Raw genomic sequence first — 23491 nt, 5'->3', positions numbered from 1 at the left:
TGCATTAGTTATATAGGTCCTAAAAAGTGCCTTGTGAACTATATGGTGCCAAATGTGCAATTCACATTGCAAAAAGTTCTAACGGGTCTCAAAATGTTTATTAGAGTCTAATAAGTAAATAATAAAAGTATAACAGTTAACCAATAAAAGATTTGTCTGTTATCGTTAAAGGAACTTAACTAAAAAATTTGCACTATACATTAGTTATATAGGTCCTAAAAAGTGCCTTGTGAACTATATGGTGCCAAATGTGCAATTCACATTGCAAAAAGTTCTAACGGGTCTCAAAATGTTTATTAGAGTCTAATAAGTAAATAATAAAAGTATAACAGTTAACCAATAAAAGGTTTGTCTGTTATCGTTAAAAGAATTTAACTAAAACATTTGCACTATGCATTAGTTATATAGGTCCTAAAAAGTTCCTTGTGAACTATATGGTGCCAAATGTGCAATTCACATTGCAAAAAGCTCTAACGGGTCTCAAAATGTTTATTAGAGTCTAATAAGTAAATAATAAAAGTATAACAGTTAACCAATAAAAGGTTTGTCTGTTATCGTTAAAGGAACTTAACTAAAAAATTTGCACTATACATTAGTTATATAGGTCCTAAAAAGTGCCTTGTGAACTATATGGTGCCAAATGTGCAATTCACATTGCAAAAAGTTCTAACGGGTCTCAAAATGTTTATTAGAGTCTAATAAGTAAATAATAAAAGTATAACAGTTAACCAATAAAAGGTTTGTCTGTTATCGTTAAAAGAACTTAACTAAAACATTTGCACTATGCATTAGTTATATAGGTCCTAAAAAGTGCCTTGTGAACTATATGGTGACAAATGTGCAATTCACATTGCAAAAAGTTCTAACGGGTCTCAAAATGTTTATTAGAGTCTAATAAGTAAATAATAAAAGTATAACAGTTAACCAATAAAAGGTTTGTCTGTTATCGTTAAAGGAACTTAACTAAAAAATTTGCACTATACATTAGTTATATAGGTCCTAAAAAGTGCCTTGTAAACTATATGGTGCCAAATATGCAATTCACATTGCAAAAAGTTCTAACGGGTCTCAAAATGTTTATTAGAGTCTAATAAGTAAATAATAAAAGTATAACAGTTAACTAATAAAAGGTTTGTCTGTTATCGTTAAATGAACTTAACTAAAAAATTTGCACTATACATTAGTTATATAGGTCCTAAAAAGTGCCTTGTGATCTATTTGGTGCCAAATGTGCAATTCACATTGCAAAAAGTTCTAACGGGTCTCAAAATGTTTATTAGAGTCTAATAAGTAAATAATAAAAGTATAACAGTTAACCAATAAAAGGTTTGTCTGTTATCGTTAAAGGAACTTAACTAAAAAATTTGCACTATACATTAGTTATATAGGTCCTAAAAAGTGCCTTGTGAACTATATGGTGCCAAATGTGCAATTCACATTGCAAAAAGTTCTAACGGGTCTCAAAATGTTTATTAGAGTCTAATAAGTAAATAATAAAAGTATAACAGTTAACCAATAAAAGGTTTGTCTGTTATCGTTAAAGGAACTTAACTAAAAAATTTGCACTATACATTAGTTATATAGGTCCTAAAAAGTGCCTTGTGAACTATATGGTGCCAAATGTGCAATTCACATTGCAAAAAGTTCTAACGGGTCTCAAAATGTTTATTAGAGTCTAATAAGTAAATAATAAAAGTATAACAGTTAACCAATAAAAGGTTTGTCTGTTATCGTTAAAGGAACTTAACTAAAACATTTGCACTATGCATTAGTTATATAGGTCCTAAAAAGTGCCTTGTGAACTATATGGTGCCAAATGTGCAATTCACATTGCAAAAAGTTCTAACGGGTCTCAAAATGTTTATTAGAGTCTAATAAGTAAATAATAAAAGTATAACAGTTAACCAATAAAAGGTTTGTCTGTTATCGTTAAAAGAACTTAACTAAAACATTTGCACTATGCATTAGTTATATAGGTCCTAAAAAGTGCCTTGTGAACTATATGGTGACAAATGTGCAATTCACATTGCAAAAAGTTCTAACGGGTCTCAAAATGTTTATTAGAGTCTAATAAGTAAATAATAAAAGTATAACAGTTAACCAATAAAAGGTTTGTCTGTTATCGTTAAAGGAACTTAACTAAAACATTTGCACTATACATTAGTTATATAGGTCCTAAAAAGTGCCTTGTAAACTATATGGTGCCAAATATGCAATTCACATTGCAAAAAGTTCTAACGGGTCTCAAAATGTTTATTAGAGTCTAATAAGTAAATAATAAAAGTATAACAGTTAACTAATAAAAGGTTTGTCTGTTATCGTTAAATGAACTTAACTAAAAAATTTGCACTATACATTAGTTATATAGGTCCTAAAAAGTGCCTTGTGATCTATTTGGTGCCAAATGTGCAATTCACATTGCAAAAAGTTCTAACGGGTCTCAAAATGTTTATTAGAGTCTAATAAGTAAATAATAAAAGTATAACAGTTAACCAATAAAAGGTTTGTCTGTTATCGTTAAAAGAACTTAACTAAAACATTTGCACTATGCATTAGTTATATAGGTCCTAAAAAGTGCCTTGTGAACTATATGGTGCCAAATGTGCAATTCACATTGCAAAAAGTTCTAACGTGTCTCAAAATGTTTATTAGAGTCTAATAAGTAAATAATAAAAGTATAACAGTTAACCAATAAAAGGTTTGTCTGTTATCGTTAAAGGAACTTAACTAAAAAATTTGCACTATACATTAGTTATATAGGTCCTAAAAAGTGCCTTGTGAACTATATGGTGCCAAATGTGCAATTCACATTGCAAAAAGTTCTAACGGGTCTCAAAATGTTTATTAGAGTCTAATAAGTAAATAATAAAAGTATAACAGTTAACCAATAAAAGGTTTGTCTGTTATCGTTAAAGGAACTTAACTAAAAAATTTGCACTATACATTAGTTATATAGGTCCTAAAAAGTGCCTTGTGAACTATATGGTGCCAAATGTGCAATTCACATTGCAAAAAGTTCTAACGGGTCTCAAAATGTTTATTAGAGTCTAATAAGTAAATAATAAAAGTATAACAGTTAACCAATAAAAGGTTTGTCTGTTATCGTTAAAGGAACTTAACTAAAACATTTGCACTATGCATTAGTTATATAGGTCCTAAAAAGTGCCTTGTGAACTATATGGTGCCAAATGTGCAATTCACATTGCAAAAAGTTCTAACGGGTCTCAAAATGTTTATTAGAGTCTAATAAGTAAATAATAAAAGTATAACAGTTAACCAATAAAAGGTTTGTCTGTTATCGTTAAAGGAACTTAACTAAAAAATTTGCACTATACATTAGTTATATCGGTCCTAAAAAGTGCCTTGTGAACTATATGGTGCCAAATGTGAAATTCACATTGCAAAAAGTTCTAACGGGTCTCAAAATGTTTAATAGAGTCTAATAAGTAAATAATAAAAGTATAACAGTTAACCAATAAAAGGTTTGTCTGTTATCGTTAAAAGAACTTAACTAAAACATTTGCACTATGCATTAGTTATATAGGTCCTAAAAAGTGCCTTGTGAACTATATGGTGCCAAATGTGCAATTCACATTGCAAAAAGTTCTAACGGGTCTCAAAATGTTTATTAGAGTCTAATAAGTAAATAATAAAAGTATAACAGTTAACCAATAAAAGGTTTGTCTGTTATCGTTAAAGGAACTTAACTAAAAAATTTGCACTATACATTAGTTATATAGGTCCTAAAAAGTGCCTTGTGAACTATATGGTGCCAAATGTGCAATTCACATTGCAAAAAGTTCTAACGGGTCTCAAAATGTTTATTAGAGTCTAATAAGTAAATAATAAAAGTATAACAGTTAACCAATAAAAGGTTTGTCTGTTATCGTTAAAAGAACTTAACTAAAACATTTGCACTATACATTAGTTATATAGGTCCTAAAAAGTGCCTTGTGAACTATATGGTGCCAAATGTGCAATTCACTTTGCAAAACATTCTAACGGGTCTCAAAATGTTTATTAGAGTCTAATAAGTAAATAATAAAAGTATAACAGTTAACCAATAAAAGGTTTGTCTGTTATCGTTAAAGGAACTTAACTAAAACATTTGCACTATACATTAGTTATATAGGTCCTAAAAAGTGCCTTGTAAACTATATGGTGCCAAATATGCAATTCACATTGCAAAAAGTTCTAACGGGTCTCAAAATGTTTATTAGAGTCTAATAAGTAAATAATAAAAGTATAACAGTTAACTAATAAAAGGTTTGTCTGTTATCGTTAAATGAACTTAACTAAAAAATTTGCACTATACATTAGTTATATAGGTCCTAAAAAGTGCCTTGTGATCTATTTGGTGCCAAATGTGCAATTCACATTGCAAAAAGTTCTAACGGGTCTCAAAATGTTTATTAGAGTCTAATAAGTAAATAATAAAAGTATAACAGTTAACCAATAAAAGGTTTGTCTGTTATCGTTAAAAGAACTTAACTAAAACATTTGCACTATGCATTAGTTATATAGGTCCTAAAAAGTGCCTTGTGAACTATATGGTGCCAAATGTGCAATTCACATTGCAAAAAGTTCTAACGTGTCTCAAAATGTTTATTAGAGTCTAATAAGTAAATAATAAAAGTATAACAGTTAACCAATAAAAGGTTTGTCTGTTATCGTTAAAGGAACTTAACTAAAAAATTTGCACTATACATTAGTTATATAGGTCCTAAAAAGTGCCTTGTGAACTATATGGTGCCAAATGTGCAATTCACATTGCAAAAAGTTCTAACGGGTCTCAAAATGTTTATTAGAGTCTAATAAGTAAATAATAAAAGTATAACAGTTAACCAATAAAAGGTTTGTCTGTTATCGTTAAAGGAACTTAACTAAAAAATTTGCACTATACATTAGTTATATAGGTCCTAAAAAGTGCCTTGTGAACTATATGGTGCCAAATGTGCAATTCACATTGCAAAAAGTTCTAACGGGTCTCAAAATGTTTATTAGAGTCTAATAAGTAAATAATAAAAGTATAACAGTTAACCAATAAAAGGTTTGTCTGTTATCGTTAAAGGAACTTAACTAAAACATTTGCACTATGCATTAGTTATATAGGTCCTAAAAAGTGCCTTGTGAACTATATGGTGCCAAATGTGCAATTCACATTGCAAAAAGTTCTAACGGGTCTCAAAATGTTTATTAGAGTCTAATAAGTAAATAATAAAAGTATAACAGTTAACCAATAAAAGGTTTGTCTGTTATCGTTAAAGGAACTTAACTAAAAAATTTGCACTATACATTAGTTATATCGGTCCTAAAAAGTGCCTTGTGAACTATATGGTGCCAAATGTGCAATTCACATTGCAAAAAGTTCTAACGGGTCTCAAAATGTTTAATAGAGTCTAATAAGTAAATAATAAAAGTATAACAGTTAACCAATAAAAGGTTTGTCTGTTATCGTTAAAAGAACTTAACTAAAACATTTGCACTATGCATTAGTTATATAGGTCCTAAAAAGTGCCTTGTGAACTATATGGTGCCAAATGTGCAATTCACATTGCAAAAAGTTCTAACGGGTCTCAAAATGTTTATTAGAGTCTAATAAGTAAATAATAAAAGTATAACAGTTAACCAATAAAAGGTTTGTCTGTTATCGTTAAAGGAACTTAACTAAAAAATTTGCACTATACATTAGTTATTTAGGTCCTAAAAAGTGCCTTGTGAACTATATGGTGCCAAATGTGCAATTCACATTGCAAAAAGTTCTAACGGGTCTCAAAATGTTTATTAGAGTCTAATAAGTAAATAATAAAAGTATAACAGTTAACCAATAAAAGGTTTGTCTGTTATCGTTAAAAGAACTTAACTAAAACATTTGCACTATACATTAGTTATATAGGTCCTAAAAAGTGCCTTGTGAACTATATGGTGCCAAATGTGCAATTCACTTTGCAAAACATTCTAACGGGTCTCAAAATGTTTATTAGAGTCTAATAAGTAAATAATAAAAGTATAACAGTTAACTAATAAAAGGTTTGTCTGTTATCGTTAAAAGAACTTAACTAAAAAATTTGCACTATACATTAGTTATATAGGTCCTAAAAAGTGCCTTGTGATCTATTTGGTGCCAAATGTGCAATTCACATTGCAAAAAGTTATAACGGGTCTCAAAATGTTTATTAGAGTCTAATAAGTAAATAATAAAAGTATAACAGTTAACCAATAAAAGGTTTGTCTGTTATCGTTAAAAGAACTTAACTAAAACATTTGCATTATGCATTAGTTATATAGGTCCTAAAAAGTGCCTTGTGAACTGTATGGTGCCAAATGTGCAATTCACATTGCAAAAAGTTCTAACGTGTCTCAAAATGTTTATTAGAGTCTAATAAGTAAATAATAAAAGTATAACAGTTAACCAATAAAAGGTTTGTCTGTTATCGTTAAAGGAACTTAACTAAAAAATTTGCACTATACATTAGTTATATAGGTCCTAAAAAGTGCCTTGTGAACTATATGGTGCCAAATGTGCAATTCACATTGCAAAAAGTTCTAACGGGTCTCAAAATGTTTATTAGAGTCTAATAAGTAAATAATAAAAGTATAACAGTTAACCAATAAAAGGTTTGTCTGTTATCGTTAAAGGAACTTAACTAAAACATTTGCACTATGCATTAGTTATATAGGTCCTAAAAAGTGCCTTGTGAACTATATGGTGCCAAATGTGCAATTCACATTGCAAAAAGTTCTAACGGGTCTCAAAATGTTTATTAGAGTCTAATAAGTAAATAATAAAAGTATAACAGTTAACCAATAAAAGGTTTGTCTGTTATCGTTAAAGGAACTTAACTAAAAAATTTGCACTATACATTAGTTATATCGGTCCTAAAAAGTGCCTTGTGAACTATATGGTGCCAAATGTGCAATTCACATTGCAAAAAGTTCTAACGGGTCTCAAAATGTTTAATAGAGTCTAATAAGTAAATAATAAAAGTATAACAGTTAACCAATAAAAGGTTTGTCTGTTATCGTTAAAAGAACTTAACTAAAACATTTGCACTATGCATTAGTTATATAGGTCCTAAAAAGTGCCTTGTGAACTATATGGTGCCAAATGTGCAATTCACATTGCAAAAAGTTCTAACGGGTCTCAAAATGTTTATTAGAGTCTAATAAGTAAATAATAAAAGTATAACAGTTAACCAATAAAAGGTTTGTCTGTTATCGTTAAAGGAACTTAACTAAAAAATTTGCACTATACATTAGTTATATAGGTCCTAAAAAGTGCCTTGTGAACTATATGGTGCCAAATGTGCAATTCACATTGCAAAAAGTTCTAACGGGTCTCAAAATGTTTATTAGAGTCTAATAAGTAAATAATAAAAGTATAACAGTTAACCAATAAAAGGTTTGTCTGTTATCGTTAAAAGAACTTAACTAAAACATTTGCACTATACATTAGTTATATAGGTCCTAAAAAGTGCCTTGTGAACTATATGGTGCCAAATGTGCAATTCACTTTGCAAAACATTCTAACGGGTCTCAAAATGTTTATTAGAGTCTAATAAGTAAATAATAAAAGTATAACAGTTAACTAATAAAAGGTTTGTCTGTTATCGTTAAAAGAACTTAACTAAAAAATTTGCACTATACATTAGTTATATAGGTCCTAAAAAGTGCCTTGTGATCTATTTGGTGCCAAATGTGCAATTCACATTGCAAAAAGTTATAACGGGTCTCAAAATGTTTATTAGAGTCTAATAAGTAAATAATAAAAGTATAACAGTTAACCAATAAAAGGTTTGTCTGTTATCGTTAAAAGAACTTAACTAAAACATTTGCATTATGCATTAGTTATATAGGTCCTAAAAAGTGCCTTGTGAACTGTATGGTGCCAAATGTGCAATTCACATTGCAAAAAGTTCTAACGTGTCTCAAAATGTTTATTAGAGTCTAATAAGTAAATAATAAAAGTATAACAGTTAACCAATAAAAGGTTTGTCTGTTATCGTTAAAGGAACTTAACTAAAAAATTTGCACTATACATTAGTTATATAGGTCCTAAAAAGTGCCTTGTGAACTATATGGTGCCAAATGTGCAATTCACATTGCAAAAAGTTCTAACGGGTCTCAAAATGTTTATTAGAGTCTAATAAGTAAATAATAAAAGTATAACAGTTAACCAATAAAAGATTTGTCTGTTATCGTTAAAGGAACTTAACTAAAAAATTTGCACTATACATTAGTTATATAGGTCCTAAAAAGTGCCTTGTGAACTATATGGTGCCAAATGTGCAATTCACATTGCAAAAAGTTCTAACGGGTCTCAAAATGTTTATTAGAGTCTAATAAGTAAATAATAAAAGTATAACAGTTAACCAATAAAAGGTTTGTCTGTTATCGTTAAAAGAACTTAACTAAAAAATTTGCACTATACTTTAGTTATATAGGTCCTAAAAAGTGCCTTGTGAACTATATGGTGCCAAATGTGCAATTCACATTGCAAAAAGTTCTAACGGGTCTCAAAATGTTTATTAGAGTCTAATAAGTAAATAATAAAAGTATAACAGTTAACCAATAAAAGGTTTGTCTGTTATCGTTAAAAGAACGTAACTAAAAAATTTGCACTATACATTAGTTATATAGGTCCTAAAAAGTGCCTTGTGAACTATATGGTGCCAAATGTGCAATTCACATTGCAAAAAGTTCTAACGGGTCTCAAAATGTTTATTAGAGTCTAATAAGTAAATAATAAAAGTATAACAGTTAACCAATAAAAGGTTTGTCTGTTATCGTTAAAGGAACTTAACTAAAAAATTTGCACTATACATTAGTTATATAGGTCCTAAAAAGTGCCTTGTGAACTATATGGTGCCAAATGTGCAATTCACATTGCAAAAAGTTCTAACGGGTCTCAAAATGTTTATTAGAGTCTAATAAGTAAATAATAAAAGTATAACAGTTAACCAATAAAAGGTTTGTCTGTTATCGTTAAAAGAACTTAACTAAAACATTTGCACTATGCATTAGTTATATAGGTCCTAAAAAGTGCCTTGTGAACTATATGGTGCCAAATGTGCAATTCACATTGCAAAAAGTTCTAACGGGTCTCAAAATGTTTAATAGAGTCTAATAAGTAAATAATAAAAGTATAACAGTTAACCAATAAAAGGTTTGTCTGTTATCGTTAAAGGAACTTAACTAAAAAATTTGCACTATACATTAGTTATATAGGTCCTAAAAAGTGCCTTGTAAACTATATGGGGCCAAATGTGCAATTCACATTGCAAAAAGTTCTAACGGGTCTCAAAATGTTTATTAGAGTCTAATAAGTAAATAATAAAAGTATAACAGTTAACCAATAAAAGGTTTGTCTGTTATCGTTAAAGGAACTTAACTAAAAAATTTGCACTATACATTAGTTATATAGGTCCTAAAAAGTGCCTTGTGAACTATATGGTGCCAAATGTGCAATTCACATTGCAAAAAGTTCTAACGGGTCTCAAAATGTTTATTAGAGTCTAATAAGTAAATAATAAAAGTATAACAGTTAACCAATAAAAGGTTTGTCTGTTATCGTTAAAAGAACTTAACTAAAACATTTGCACTATGCATTAGTTATATAGGTCCTAAAAAGTGCCTTGTGAACTATATGGTGACAAATGTGCAATTCACATTGCAAAAAGTTCTAACGGGTCTCAAAATGTTTATTAGAGTCTAATAAGTAAATAATAAAAGTATAACAGTTAACTAATAAAAGGTTTGTCTGTTATCGTTAAATGAACTTAACTAAAAAATTTGCACTATACATTAGTTATATAGGTCCTAAAAAGTGCCTTGTGATCTATTTGGTGCCAAATGTGCAATTCACATTGCAAAAAGTTCTAACGGGTCTCAAAATGTTTATTAGAGTCTAATAAGTAAATAATAAAAGTATAACAGTTAACCAATAAAAGGTTTGTCTGTTATCGTTAAAAGAACTTAACTAAAAAATTTGCACTATACATTAGTTATATAGGTCCTAAAAAGTGCCTTGTGAACTATATGGTGCCAAATGTGCAATTCACATTGCAAAAAGTTCTAACGGGTCTCAAAATGTTTATTAGAGTCTAATAAGTAAATAATAAAAGTATAACAGTTAACCAATAAAAGGTTTGTCTGTTATCGTTAAAAGAACGTAACTAAAAAATTTGCACTATACATTAGTTATATAGGTCCTAAAAAGTGCCTTGTGAACTATATGGTGCCAAATGTGCAATTCACATTGCAAAAAGTTCTAACGGGTCTCAACATGTTTATTAGAGTCTAATAAGTAAATAATAAAAGTATAACAGTTAACCAATAAAAGGTTTGTCTGTTATCGTTAAAGGAACTTAACTAAAAAATTTGCACTATACATTAGTTATATAGGTCCTAAAAAGTGCCTTGTGAACTATATGGTGCCAAATGTGCAATTCACATTGCAAAAAGTTCTAACGGGTCTCAAAATGTTTATTAGAGTCTAATAAGTAAATAATAAAAGTATAACAGTTAACCAATAAAAGGTTTGTCTGTTATCGTTAAAAGAACTTAACTAAAACATTTGCACTATGCATTAGTTATATAGGTCCTAAAAAGTGCCTTGTGAACTATATGGTGCCAAATGTGCAATTCACATTGCAAAAAGTTCTAACGGGTCTCAAAATGTTTAATAGAGTCTAATAAGTAAATAATAAAAGTATAACAGTTAACCAAGAAAAGGTTTGTCTGTTATCGTTAAAGGAACTTAACTAAAAAATTTGCACTATACATTAGTTATATAGGTCCTAAAAAGTGCCTTGTAAACTATATGGTGCCAAATGTGCAATTCACATTGCAAAAAGTTCTAACGGGTCTCAAAATGTTTATTAGAGTCTAATAAGTAAATAATAAAAGTATAACAGTTAACCAATAAAAGGTTTGTCTGTTATCGTTAAAGGAACTTAACTAAAAAATTTGCACTATACATTAGTTATATAGGTCCTAAAAAGTGCCTTGTGAACTATATGGTGCCAAATGTGCAATTCACATTGCAAAAAGTTCTAACGGGTCTCAAAATGTTTATTAGAGTCTAATAAGTAAATAATAAAAGTATAACAGTTAACCAATAAAAGGTTTGTCTGTTATCGTTAAAAGAACTTAACTAAAACATTTGCACTATGCATTAGTTATATAGGTCCTAAAAAGTGCCTTGTGAACTATATGGTGACAAATGTGCAATTCACATTGCAAAAAGTTCTAACGGGTCTCAAAATGTTTATTAGAGTCTAATAAGTAAATAATAAAAGTATAACAGTTAACCACTAAAAGGTTTGTCTGTTATCGTTAAAGGAACTTAACTAAAAAATTTGCACTATACATTAGTTATATAGGTCCTAAAAAGTGCCTTGTGAACTATATGGTGCCAAATGTGCAATTCACATTGCAAAAAGTTCTAACGGGTCTCAAAATGTTTATTAGAGTCTAATAAGTAAATAATAAAAGTATAACAGTTAACCAATAAAAGGTTTGTCTGTTATCGTTAAAAGAACTTAACTAAAACATTTGCACTATGCATTAGTTATATAGGTCCTAAAAAGTGCCTTGTGAACTATATGGTGACAAATGTGCAATTCACATTGCAAAAAGTTCTAACGGGTCTCAAAATGTTTATTAGAGTCTAATAAGTAAATAATAAAAGTATAACAGTTAACTAATAAAAGGTTTGTCTGTTATCGTTAAATGAACTTAACTAAAAAATTTGCACTATACATTAGTTATATAGGTCCTAAAAAGTGCCTTGTGATCTATTTGGTGCCAAATGTGCAATTCACATTGCAAAAAGTTCTAACGGGTCTCAAAATGTTTATTAGAGTCTAATAAGTAAATAATAAAAGTATAACAGTTAACCAATAAAAGGTTTGTCTGTTATCGTTAAAAGAACGTAACTAAAAAATTTGCACTATACATTAGTTATATAGGTCCTAAAAAGTGCCTTGTGAACTATATGGTGCCAAATGTGCAATTCACATTGCAAAAAGTTCTAACGGGTCTCAAAATGTTTATTAGAGTCTAATAAGTAAATAATAAAAGTATAACAGTTAACCAATAAAAGGTTTGTCTGTTATCGTTAAAAGAACTTAACTAAAAAATTTGTACTATACATTAGTTATATAGGTCCTAAAAAGTGCCTTGTGAACTATATGGTGCCAAATGTGCAATTCACATTGCAAAAAGTTCTAACGGGTCTCAAAATGTTTATTAGAGTCTAATAAGTAAATAATAAAAGTATAACAGTTAACCAATAAAAGGTTTGTCTGTTATCGTTAAAAGAACGTAATTAAAAAATTTGCACTATACATTAGTTATATAGGTCCTAAAAAGTGCCTTGTGAACTATATGGTGCCAAATGTGCAATTCACATTGCAAAAAGTTCTAACGGGTCTCAAAATGTTTATTAGAGTCTAATAAGTAAATAATAAAAGTATAACAGTTAACCAATAAAAGGTTTGTCTGTTATCGTTAAAGGAACTTAACTAAAAAATTTGCACTATACATTAGTTATATAGGTCCTAAAAAGTGCCTTGTGAACTATATGGTGCCAAATGTGCAATTCACATTGCAAAAAGTTCTAACGGGTCTCAAAATGTTTATTAGAGTCTAATAAGTAAATAATAAAAGTATAACAGTTAACCAATAAAAGGTTTGTCTGTTATCGTTAAAAGAACTTAACTAAAACATTTGCACTATGCATTAGTTATATAGGTCCTAAAAAGTGCCTTGTGAACTATATGGTGCCAAATGTGCAATTCACATTGCAAAAAGTTCTAACGGGTCTCAAAATGTTTAATAGAGTCTAATAAGTAAATAATAAAAGTATAACAGTTAACCAAGAAAAGGTTTGTCTGTTATCGTTAAAGGAACTTAACTAAAAAATTTGCACTATACATTAGTTATATAGGTCCTAAAAAGTGCCTTGTAAACTATATGGTGCCAAATGTGCAATTCACATTGCAAAAAGTTCTAACGGGTCTCAAAATGTTTATTAGAGTCTAATAAGTAAATAATAAAAGTATAACAGTTAACCAATAAAAGGTTTGTCTGTTATCGTTAAAGGAACTTAACTAAAAAATTTGCACTATACATTAGTTATATAGGTCCTAAAAAGTGCCTTGTAAACTATATGGTGCCAAATGTGCAATTCACATTGCAAAAAGTTCTAACGGGTCTCAAAATGTTTATTAGAGTCTAATAAGTAAATAATAAAAGTATAACAGTTAACCAATAAAAGGTTTGTCTGTTATCGTTAAAGGAACTTAACTAAAAAATTTGCACTATACATTAGTTATATAGGTCCTAAAAAGTGCCTTGTGAACTATATGGTGCCAAATGTGCAATTCACATTGCAAAAAGTTCTAACGGGTCTCAAAATGTTTATTAGAGTCTAATAAGTAAATAATAAAAGTATAACAGTTAACCAATAAAAGGTTTGTCTGTTATCGTTAAAAGAACTTAACTAAAACATTTGCACTATGCATTAGTTATATAGGTCCTAAAAAGTGCCTTGTGAACTATATGGTGCCAAATGTGCAATTCACATTGCAAAAAGTTCTAACGGGTCTCAAAATGTTTATTAGAGTCTAATAAGTAAATAATAAAAGTATAACAGTTAACCAATAAAAGGTTTGTCTGTTATCGTTAAAGGAACTTAACTAAAAAATTTGCACTATACATTAGTTATATAGGTCCTAAAAAGTGCCTTGTAAACTATATGGTGCCAAATGTGCAATTCACATTGCAAAAAGTTCTAACGGGTCTCAAAATGTTTATTAGAGTCTAATAAGTAAATAATAAAAGTATAGCAGTTAACTAATAAAAGGTTTGTCTGTTATCGTTAAATGAACTTAACTAAAAAATTTGCACTATGCATTAGTTATATAGGTCCTAAAAAGTGCCTTGTGAACTATATGGTGCCAAATGTGCAATTCACATTGCAAAAAGTTCTAACGTGTCTCAAAATGTTTATTAGAGTCTAATAAGTAAATAATAAAAGTATAACAGTTAACCAATAAAAGGTTTGTCTGTTATCGTTAAAGGAACTTAACTAAAAAATTTGCACTATACATTAGTTATATAGGTCCTAAAAAGTGCCTTGTGAACTATATGGTGCCAAATGTGCAATTCACATTGCAAAAAGTTCTAACGGGTCTCAAAATGTTTATTAGAGTCTAATAAGTAAATAATAAAAGTATAACAGTTAACCAATAAAAGGTTTGTCTGTTATCGTTAAAGGAACTTAACTAAAAAATTTGCACTATACATTAGTTATATAGGTCCTAAAAAGTGCCTTGTGAACTATATGGTGCCAAATGTGCAATTCACATTGCAAAAAGTTCTAACGGGTCTCAAAATGTTTATTAGAGTCTAATAAGTAAATAATAAAAGTATAACAGTTAACCAATAAAAGGTTTGTCTGTTATCGTTAAAGGAACTTAACTAAAACATTTGCACTATGCATTAGTTATATAGGTCCTAAAAAGTGCCTTGTGAACTATATGGTGCCAAATGTGCAATTCACATTGCAAAAAGTTCTAACGGGTCTCAAAATGTTTATTAGAGTCTAATAAGTAAATAATAAAAGTATAACAGTTAACCAATAAAAGGTTTGTCTGTTATCGTTAAAGGAACTTAACTAAAAAATTTGCACTATACATTAGTTATATCGGTCCTAAAAAGTGCCTTGTGAACTATATGGTGCCAAATGTGCAATTCACATTGCAAAAAGTTCTAACGGGTCTCAAAATGTTTAATAGAGTCTAATAAGTAAATAATAAAAGTATAACAGTTAACCAATAAAAGGTTTGTCTGTTATCGTTAAAAGAACTTAACTAAAACATTTTCACTATGCATTAGTTATATAGGTCCTAAAAAGTGCCTTGTGAACTATATGGTGCCAAATGTGCAATTCACATTGCAAAAAGTTCTAACGGGTCTCAAAATGTTTATTAGAGTCTAATAAGTAAATAATAAAAGTATAACAGTTAACCAATAAAAGGTTTGTCTGTTATCGTTAAAGGAACTTAACTAAAAAATTTGCACTATACATTAGTTATATAGGTCCTAAAAAGTGCCTTGTGAACTATATGATGCCAAATGTGCAATTCACATTGCAAAAAGTTCTAACGGGTCTCAAAATGTTTATTAGAGTCTAATAAGTAAATAATAAAAGTATAAAAGTTAACCAATAAAAGATTTGTCTGTTATCGTTAAAGGAACTTAACTAAAAAATTTGCTCTATACATTAGTTATATAGGTCCTAAAAAGTGCCTTGTGAACTATATGGTGCCAAATGTGCAATTCACATTGCAAAAAGTTCTAACGGCTCTCAAAATGTTTAATAGAGTCTAATAAGTAAATAATAAAAGTATAACAGTTAACCAATAAAAGGTTTGTCTGTTATCGTTAAGGAACTTAACTAAAAAATTTGCACTATACATTAGTTATATATGTCCTAAAAAGTGCCTTGTGAACTATATGGTGCCAAATGTGCAATTCACATTGCAAAAAGTTCTAACGGCTTTCAAAATGTTTAATAGAATCTAATAAGTAAATAATAAAAGTATAACAGTTAACCAATAAAAGGTTTGTTTGTTATCGTTAAAAGAACTTAACTAAAAAATTTGCACTATACATTAGTTATATAGGTCCTTAAAAGTGCCTTGTGAACTATATGGTGCCAAATGTGCAATTCACATTGCATAAAGTTCTAACGGGTCTCAAAATGTTTATTATAGTCTAATAAGTAAATAATAAAAGTATAAAAGTTAACCAATAAAAGATTTGTCTGTTATCGTTAAAAGAACTTAACTAAAAAATGTGCACTATACATTAGTTATATAGGTCCTAAAAAGTGCCTTGTGAACTATATGGTGCCAAATGTGCAATTCACATAGTAAAAAGTTCTAACGGCTATCAAAATGTTTATTAGAGTCTAATAAGTAAATAATAAAAGTATAACAGTTAACCAATAAAAGGTTTGTCTGTTATCGTTAAAGAACTTAACTAAAAAATTTGCACTATACATTAATTATATAGGTCCTAAAAAGTGCCTTGTGAGCTATATGGTGCCAAATGTGCAATTCACATTGCAAAAAGTTCTAACGGGTCTCAAAATGTTTATTAGAGTCTAATAAGTAAATAATAAAAGTATAACAGTTAACCAATAAAAGGTTTGTCTGTTATCGTTAAAGGAACTTAACTAAAAAATTTGCACTATACATTAGTTATATAGGTCCTAAAAAGTGCCTTGTGAACTATATGGTGCCAAATGTGCAATTCACATTGCAAAAAGTTCTAACGGGTCTCAAAATGTTTATTAGAGTCTAATACGTAAATAATAAAAGTATAACAGTTAACCAATAAAAGATTTGTCTGTTATCGTTAAAGGAACTTAACTAAAAAATTTGCACTATACATTAGTTATATAGGTCCTAAAAAGTGCCTTGTGAACTATATGGTGCCAAATGTGCAATTCACATTGCAAAAAGTTCTAACGGGTCTCAAAATGTTTATTAGAGTCTAATAAGTAAATAATAAAAGTATAACAGTTAACCAATAAAAGGTTTGTCTGTTATCGTTAAAAGAACTTAACTAAAAAATTTGCACTATACTTTAGTTATATAGGTCCTAAAAAGTGCCTTGTGAACTATATGGTGCCAAATGTGCAATTCACATTGCAAAAAGTTCTAACGGGTCTCAAAATGTTTATTAGAGTCTAATAAGTAAATAATAAAAGTATAACAGTTAACCAATAAAAGGTTTGTCTGTTATCGTTAAAAGAACTTAACTAAAAAATTTGCACTATACATTAGTTATATAGGTCCTAAAAAGTGCCTTGTGAACTATATGGTGCCAAATGTGCAATTCACATTGCAAAAAGTTCTAACGTGTCTCAAAATGTTTATTAGAGTCTAATAAGTAAATAATAAAAGTATAACAGTTAACCAATAAAAGGTTTGTCTGTTATCGTTAAAGGAACTTAACTAAAAAATTTGCACTATACATTAGTTATATAGGTCCTAAAAAGTGCCTTGTGAACTATATGGTGCCAAATGTGCAATTCACATTGCAAAAAGTTCTAACGGGTCTCAAAATGTTTATTAGAGTCTAATAAGTAAATAATAAAAGTATAACAGTTAACCAATAAAAGGTTTGTCTGTTATCGTTAAAGGAACTTAACTAAAAAATTTGCACTATACATTAGTTATATAGGTCCTAAAAAGTGCCTTGTGAACTATATGGTGCCAAATGTGCAATTCACATTGCAAAAAGTTCTAACGGGTCTCAAAATGTTTATTAGAGTCTAATAAGTAAATAATAAAAGTATAACAGTTAACCAATAAAAGGTTTGTCTGTTATCGTTAAAGGAACTTAACTAAAACATTTGCACTATGCATTAGTTATATAGGTCCTAAAAAGTGCCTTGTGAACTATATGGTGCCAAATGTGCAATTCACATTGCAAAAAGTTCTAACGGGTCTCAAAATGTTTATTAGAGTCTAATAAGTAAATAATAAAAGTATAACAGTTAACCAATAAAAGATTTGTCTGTTATCGTTAAAGGAACTTAACTAAAAAATTTGCACTATACATTAGTTATATCGGTCCTAAAAAGTGCCTTGTGAACTATATGGTGCCAAATGTGCAATTCACATTGCAAAAAGTTCTAACGGGTCTCAAAATGTTTAATAGAGTCTAATAAGTAAATAATAAAAGTATAACAGTTAACCAATAAAAGGTTTGTCTGTTATCGTTAAAAGAACTTAACTAAAACATTTTCACTATGCATTAGTTATATAGGTCCTAAAAAGTGCCTTGTGAACTATATGGTGCCAAATGTGCAATTCACATTGCAAAAAGTTCTAACGGGTCTCAAAATGTTTATTAGAGTCTAATAAGTAAATAATAAAAGTATAACAGTTAACCAATAAAAGGTTTGTCTGTTATCGTTAAAGGAACTTAACTAAAAAATTTGCACTATACATTAGTTATATAGGTCCTAAAAAGTGCCTTGTGAACTATATGATGCCAAATGTGCAATTCACATTGCAAAAAGTTCTAACGGCTCTCAAAATGTTTAATAGAATCTAATAAGTAAATAATAAAAGTATAACAGTTAACCAATAAAAGGTTTGTTTGTTATCGTTAAAAGAACTTAACTAAAAAATTTGCACTATACATTAGTTATATAGGTCCTTAAAAGTGCCTTGTGAACTATATGGTGCCAAATGTGCAATTCACATTGCATAAAGTTCTAACGGGTCTCAAAATGTTTATTATAGTCTAATAAGTAAATAATAAAAGTATAAAAGTTAACCAATAAAAGATTTGTCTGTTATCGTTAAAAGAACTTAACTAAAAAATGTGCACTATACATTAGTTATATAGGTCCTAAAAAGTGCCTTGTGAACTATATGGTGCCAAATGTGCAATTCACATAGTAAAAAGTTCTAACGGCTATCAAAATGTTTATTAGAGTCTAATAAGTAAATAATAAAAGTATAACAGTTAACCAATAAAAGGTTTGTCTGTTATCGTTAAAGAACTTAACTAAAAAATTTGCACTATACATTAATTTTATAGGTCCTAAAAAGTGCCTTGTGAGCTATATGGTGCCAAATGTGCAATTCACATTGCAAAATGTTCTAACGGGTCTCAAAATGTTTATTAGAGTCTAATAAGTAAATAATAAAAGTATAACAGTTAACCAATAAAAGGTTTGTCTGTTATCGTTAAAGGAACTTAACTAAAAAATTTGCACTATACATTAGTTATATAGGTCCTAAAAAGTGCCTTGTGAACTATATGATGCCAAATGTGCAATTCACATTGCAAAAAGTTCTAACGGGTCTCAAAATGTTTATTAGAGTCTAATAAGTAAATAATAAAAGTATAACAGTTAACCAATAAAAGATTTGTCTGTTATCGTTAAAGGAACTTAACTAAAAAATTTGCACTATACATTAGTTATATAGGTCCTAAAAAGTGCCTTGTGAACTATATGGTGCCAAATGTGCAATTCACATTGCAAAAAGTTCTAACGGGTCTCAAAATGTTTATTAGAGTCTAATAAGTAAATAATAAAAGTATAACAGTTAACCAATAAAAGGTTTGTCTGTTATCGTTAAAAGAACTTAACTAAAAAATTTGCACTGTACTTTAGTTATATAGGTCCTAAAAAGTGCCTTGTGAACTATATGGTGCCAAATGTGCAATTCACATTGCAAAAAGTTCTAACGGGTCTCAAAATGTTTATTAGAGTCTAATAAGTAAATAATAAAAGTATAACAGTTAACCAATAAAAGGTTTGTCTGTTATCGTTAAAAGAACTTAACTAAAAAATTTGCACTATACATTAGTTATATAGGTCCTAAAAAGTGCCTTGTGAACTATATGGTGCCAAATGTGCAATTCACATTGCAAAAAGTTCTAACGGGTCTCAAAATGTTTATTAGAGTCTAATAAGTAAATAATAAAAGTATAACAGTTAACCAATAAAAGGTTTGTCTGTTATCGTTAAAGGAACTTAACTAAAAAATTTGCACTATACATTAGTTATATAGGTCCTAAAAAGTGCCTTGTGAACTATATGATGCCAAATGTGCAATTCACATTGCAAAAAGTTCTAACGGCTCTCAAAATGTTTAATAGAATCTAATAAGTAAATAATAAAAGTATAACAGTTAACCAATAAAAGGTTTGTTTGTTATCGTTAAAAGAACTTAACTAAAAAATTTGCACTATACATTAGTTATATAGGTCCTTAAAAGTGCCTTGTGAACTATATGGTGCCAAATGTGCAATTCACATTGCATAAAGTTCTAACGGGTCTCAAAATGTTTATTATAGTCTAATAAGTAAATAATAAAAGTATAAAAGTTAACCAATAAAAGATTTGTCTGTTATCGTTAAAAGAACTTAACTAAAAAATGTGCACTATACATTAGTTATATAGGTCCTAAAAAGTGCCTTGTGAACTATATGGTGCCAAATGTGCAATTCACATAGTAAAAAGTTCTAACGGCTATCAAAATGTTTATTAGAGTCTAATAAGTAAATAATAAAAGTATAACAGTTAACCAATAAAAGGTTTGTCTGTTATCGTTAAAGAACTTAACTAAAAAATTTGCACTATACATTAATTATATAGGTCCTAAAAAGTGCCTTGTGAGCTATATGGTGCCAAATGTGCAATTCACATTGCAAAATGTTCTAACGGGTCTCAAAATGTTTATTAGAGTCTAATAAGTAAATAATAAAAGTATAACAGTTAACCAATAAAAGGTTTGTCTGTTATCGTTAAAGGAACTTAACTAAAAAATTTGCACTATACATTAGTTATATAGGTCCTAAAAAGTGCCTTGTGAACTATATGATGCCAAATGTGCAATTCACATTGCAAAAAGTTCTAACGGGTCTCAAAATGTTTATTAGAGTCTAATAAGTAAATAATAAAAGTATAACAGTTAACCAATAAAAGATTTGTCTGTTATCGTTAAAGGAACTTAACTAAAAAATTTGCACTATACATTAGTTATATAGGTCCTAAAAAGTGCCTTGTGAACTATATGGTGCCAAATGTGCAATTCACATTGCAAAAAGTTCTAACGGGTCTCAAAATGTTTATTAGAGTCTAATAAGTAAATAATAAAAGTATAACAGTTAACCAATAAAAGGTTTGTCTGTTATCGTTAAAAGAACTTAACTAAAAAATTTGCACTGTACTTTAGTTATATAGGTCCTAAAAAGTGCCTTGTGAACTATATGGTGCCAAATGTGCAATTCACATTGCAAAAAGTTCTAACGGCTATCAAAATGTTTATTAGAATCTAATAAGTAAATAATAAAAGTATAACAGTTAACCAATAAAAGGTTTGTCTGTTATCGTTAAAAGAACTTAACTAAAAAATTTGCACTATACATTAGTTATATAGGTCCTAAAAAGTGCCTTGTGAACTATATGGTGCCAAATGTGCAATTCACATTGCAAAAAGTTCTAACGGGTCTCAAAATGTTTATTAGAGTCTAATAAGTAAATAATAAAAGTATAACAGTTAACCAATAAAAGGTTTGTCTGTTATCGTTAAAAGAACTTAACTAAAAAATTTGCACTATACATTAGTTATATAGGTCCTAAAAAGTACCTTGTGAACTATATGGTGCCAAATGTGCAATTCACATTGCAAAAAGTTCTAACGGGTCTCAAAATGTTTATTAGATTCTAATAAGTAAATAATAAAAGTATAAAAGTTAACCAATAAAAGATTTGTCTGTTATCGTTAAAAGAACTTAACTAAAAAATGTGCACTATACATTAGTTATATAGGTCCTAAAAAGTGCCTTGTGAACTATATGGTGCCAAATGTGCAATTCACATAGTAAAAAGTTCTAACGGCTATCAAAATGTTTATTAGAGTCTAATAAGTAAATAATAAAAGTATAACAGTTAACCAATAAAAGGTTTGTCTGTTATCGTTAAAGAACTTAACTAAAAAATTTGCACTATACATTAATTATATAGGTCCTAAAAAGTGCCTTGTGAACTATATGGTGCCAAATGTGCAATTCACATTGCAAAAAGTTCTAACGGGTCTCAAAATGTTTATTAGAGTCTAATAAGTAAATAATAAAAGTATAACAGTTAACCAATAAAAGGTTTGTCTGTTATCGTTAAAGGAACTTAACTAAAAAATTTGCACTATACATTAGTTATATAGGTCCTAAAAAGTGCCTTGTGAACTATATGATGCCAAATGTGCAATTCACATTGCAAAAAGTTCTAACGGGTCTCAAAATGTTTATTAGAGTCTAATAAGTAAATAATAAAAGTATAAAAGTTAACCAATAAAAGATTTGTCTGTTATCGTTAAAGGAACTTAACTAAAAAATTTGCACTATACATTAGTTATATAGGTCCTAAAAAGTGCCTTGTGAACTATATGGTGCCAAATGTGCAATTCACATAGCAAAAAGTTCTAACGGCTCTCAAAATGTTTATTAGAGTCTAATAAGTAAATAATAAAAGTATAACAGTTAACCAATAAAAGGTTTGTCTGTTATCGTTAAAGAACTTAACTAAAAAATTTGCTCTATACATTAGTTATATAGGTCCTAAAAAGTGCCTTGTGAACTATATGGTGCCAAATGTGCAATTCACATTGCAAAAAGTTCTAACGGCTCTCAAAATGTTTAATAGAGTCTAATAAGTAAATAATAAAAGTATAACAGTTAACCAATAAAAGGTTTGTCTGTTATCGTTAAGGAACTTAACTAAAAAATTTGCACTATACATTAGTTATATATGTCCTAAAAAGTGCCTTGTGAACTATATGGTGCCAAATGTGCAATTCACATTGCAAAAAGTTCTAACGGCTCTCAAAATGTTTAATAGAATCTAATAAGTAAATAATAAAAGTATAACAGTTAACCAATAAAAGGTTTGTTTGTTATCGTTAAAAGAACTTAACTAAAAAATTTGCACTATACATTAGTTATATAGGTCCTTAAAAGTGCCTTGTGAACTATATGGTGCCAAATGTGCAATTCACATTGCATAAAGTTCTAACGGGTCTCAAAATGTTTATTATAGTCTAATAAGTAAATAATAAAAGTATAAAAGTTAACCAATAAAAGATTTGTCTGTTATCGTTAAAAGAACTTAACTAAAAAATGTGCACTATACATTAGTTATATAGGTCCTAAAAAGTGCCTTGTGAACTATATGGTGCCAAATGTGCAATTCACATAGTAAAAAGTTCTAACGGCTATCAAAATGTTTATTAGAGTCTAATAAGTAAATAATAAAAGTATAACAGTTAACCAATAAAAGGTTTGTCTGTTATCGTTAAAGAACTTAACTAAAAAATTTGCACTATACATTAATTATATAGGTCCTAAAAAGTGCCTTGTGAGCTATATGGTGCCAAATGTGCAATTCACATTGCAAAAAGTTCTAACGGCTCTCAAAATGTTTAATAGAGTCTAATAAGTAAATAATAAAAGTATAACAGTTAACCAATAAAAGGTTTGTCTGTTATCGTTAAGGAACTTAACTAAAAAATTTGCACTATACATTAGTTATATATGTCCTAAAAAGTGCCTTGTGAACTATATGGTGCCAAATGTGCAATTCACATTGCAAAAAGTTCTAACGGCTCTCAAAATGTTTAATAGAATCTAATAAGTAAATAATAAAAGTATAACAGTTAACCAATAAAAGGTTTGTTTGTTATCGTTAAAAGAACTTAACTAAAAAATTTGCACTATACATTAGTTATATAGGTCCTTAAAAGTGCCTTGTGAACTATATGGTGCCAAATGTGCAATTCACATTGCATAAAGTTCTAACGGGTCTCAAAATGTTTATTATAGTCTAATAAGTAAATAATAAAAGTATAAAAGTTAACCAATAAAAGATTTGTCTGTTATCGTTAAAAGAACT

Source organism: Clavelina lepadiformis, chromosome 9 (genome assembly GCF_947623445.1).
Source record: "Clavelina lepadiformis chromosome 9, kaClaLepa1.1, whole genome shotgun sequence".
In the NCBI taxonomy this organism is placed as follows: Eukaryota; Metazoa; Chordata; class Ascidiacea; order Aplousobranchia; family Clavelinidae; genus Clavelina; species Clavelina lepadiformis.
Note: the sequence above shows the minus strand (reverse complement) of the source record.